This window comes from Aptenodytes forsteri, unplaced genomic scaffold (genome assembly GCF_000699145.1).
Source record: "Aptenodytes forsteri isolate BGI_AS27 unplaced genomic scaffold, ASM69914v1 Scaffold158, whole genome shotgun sequence".
Lineage (NCBI taxonomy): Eukaryota > Metazoa > Chordata > Aves > Sphenisciformes > Spheniscidae > Aptenodytes > Aptenodytes forsteri.
This window is the reverse complement of record NW_008794601.1, coordinates 1,367,625-1,370,632: the sequence shown is the minus strand read 5'-3', so window position 1 is coordinate 1,370,632 and position 3,008 is coordinate 1,367,625.

Genomic DNA, 3,008 nt, shown 5'->3' with positions numbered 1-3,008 from the left:
AAGACTTCCTGGCATGGCAGCTGGCACGCTGCAAATAGCATTAAGGGCCTACCTGCTTGAGTGAGGTTGGTGTTGATGTAACGTGAAGAGGTTAGATGGGTTGGGACTTGCACCACATGCAGTTTACCCTGTGAGTTTGCCTGAAACTGATTGCAGAATCAGGGTCTGCCTGACCTTTTGTTAAGCATGAACTTCCATGTGGCAGTATTAAGATGTGACTCAGCACTGTTTTGATAATCGTTGTTAATTAAGTGGCTACATACGTAAAGACAATTATGTGAAATTAAGAATGGGGAAACACAGGGTGAATATTAGCAAACATTTTCTAGGAGCAAAGGCTGTTAGGCTGTGAAATGTGCTCCCAAAAAGCAATGGAAACCTCTTGCTGAGACACTTCAAGCTAGACAGAGTGAAGTACAGAAGAGTACGCTGTAGGGAATTACATTGCCCTGATGTTAACCTGCATGTGACCTCAGATGGCTCAGCTATTACTAAATTCCAGTGATAATTTTGGTGGTAATTACTCCCTTTATTTCTAAACTGAATTGTTGTAATTCATTATAGTCTTGTTTAACGGGTCAAATTACTGGGAAACCAAAGCAGATACAAAATGAGTTGCTGATAGAGTTCTTCTTTGGGGCCTTAGTTGTTTGATCAGTGATTTGACATTAATATATTTTTTTTTATTGGTTGCCAGCCGCATTTTACATTTTGTATTTTAAGTTGTTCTAACTTCTACAGCTCTTGATGTATGCTGCTGTGAACTGACCACTCTGTATGTAGTTCACTGGCCTTTAACAAATACAACCAGAGATGCTTTTCTGTGGATCCTTGTCCCTGTATGTCCCTCCCATTTCCTCGAGATGTTCTTTAGTCTGAGCTGAAGGGGATTGTCTGTAAAGTAAGAATTAGTATTTAAAGCATGATTGGAATAGATAAATGTTCATTAAAGCTTCGTGCTGTTGGTGGTTGTGTATAAATTTAACATAATACAGTTACTGTCTCTCCAGAGCACCTGAACAAATGCTTAAACTCCAGTGAAATCAAAGGGGCACGAATATGTGCTTACAAACTTTGAATCAGAGCTATGAAATGCACTCTTGCTAATTTGCACTAACCATTAATACTAGTGTGAATACTTGTGTTGTCTGAATTAACAAGCAAGCGAACACCCAAGCAAAGATTGTGATTCCCAAGATGTCTTACTAATTACCCTGGCTGTGATTTAATGTTAATTATTTATTATACTTCATTATATTCTGTAGCTCAGTTCAAAACAAAAACCTGAAATGTTGGAATTATGATCCATCCTTCTGGCACCATGATATTATATCTTTTCTAAGAGGGACTTTGTTTTAATTACAAGGTATGTTCTAAAGCTTCATTAATTTATATTACAGAGCTAATTGCAGGTCTTTTTTTTTTAGCAACAGATGTTCTTGAAACAATGCTCATTCTACTATGAGGGCCAAATTCTGCAGTAATTGTACAGAAGGCAATGGATGAATTGGACTTTATTTGCAAACCTTCCTGATAAATGGTTGCAGGACAATTGTGTTCAGGGTTGAAAAGGATGTTTTTGAGGAATCCCGAAAAAAGAGGAATGCCAGCTTTCATGCCAAATTTGGTATTGACTAAACGTGGCCACAAATTTGTAGAATTGAGTGAATTTGTTCTTGAGCTCTGGGAGACGTGGACCTGGGTGTTGAGAAGGGCCTTAATGCTGTAGTGATCCAAAAAGAGCCTGTCTTGATTGTGAATGTTTTCAAACTTGCAGTGTGTTTGTTTTTAGATTTTTGGATTGCTCTCAAAATGGACTAAGCAAAATACTTGGTTCCAGATATTCCCAAACTTAGGTGAGTTGCAGTTCTTTAGAATGCCCTATATGTGTTGAGTGCTCTTTCAAACATTACTTTATTGTTGTTTCCAAGAATTATTTTATTTGCATGTGTAATCTTTATCAGGGATATAGAGATAAAGCTGCATTTGTCCAAAGTAGCCTATAATCCGGGCCAGTTGTGGGTTTCTGGTGTTTACTCTCAAACACTGGGAGCCTGGCTGTGTTTGTGTGTTTGTTTAGAGGTGTTCAATTCCCACAGTTCTGTGTTTTGCGCTGTACTTGACTAGGAGTTGAATGGTCTTTCGTTTAAGAAAAGCAGTCTTTTAGGTGTTTTGAGATGGAAATGCAAAATTAGTGTACGTGATGACTTAGGAGACTTGTTTCAAGGCACATTGCAAGTTTGTGGCAGTGCTGGGTTTGCAGGATGAGCTCATGAATCTCAAAGTGAAATCTGGATTAGCAAGCTCTACCCAACCTGAGAAGAAAGGAAACGTTTGCACAAACATCTGTGAAGGGAATCCGATGACTTTCACAAGATCTTAAATAGATTGTACTGCATCAATTATCCAAGTCCTGTATGTTCACTACAGCTGAGACTTTAGCTGGGACCCAGTGAGCTAAAAAGGAGCCTTCATCCTTTCTGAGCCAGCAGGAGTTGTGCCAAGCTGGGCTCGGCTGGAAGTCTTTCTTTGTAGAACTTGCGGGCTGTCAGTGTGAACGGTGGAGGAAGACTAAAAATGGCTCAGAAGCATGGCTGGGAGTATGCAGGGAATAGCAATGAGAAGGGCAAAGACGCACTTGGGTTCTCCATTGAAATAAGAGACCAAGTCTGCAGACGTTATGGAAAGCATCCAAGAGGGTGGAAAACGTGCATCAAACAGGTTATGTGGCTACGGCGAGGAACTGCTGCATGAGGAAATGGCAGGAGAAGGAAGCGAGGGAGTGGAGGAAAGGGAACAACAAAAAAAACCCAAACCAAAACAAAACCAAACGACGACGACAAGCAAGGGGGAGATTCAGTGAAGGAGTACAATAAAGGGTGAGCCTGCAAAGCATCCTGCCGAGCAGGTAGGGGACGGAGGTAATTGGGGCCCTGGGAGGAAGCTTTCCCCGCAGGGGACGAGCCCCCGGAAAAGGCCCGGCGCTGCGGCTGCCGCCAACCCAAGCG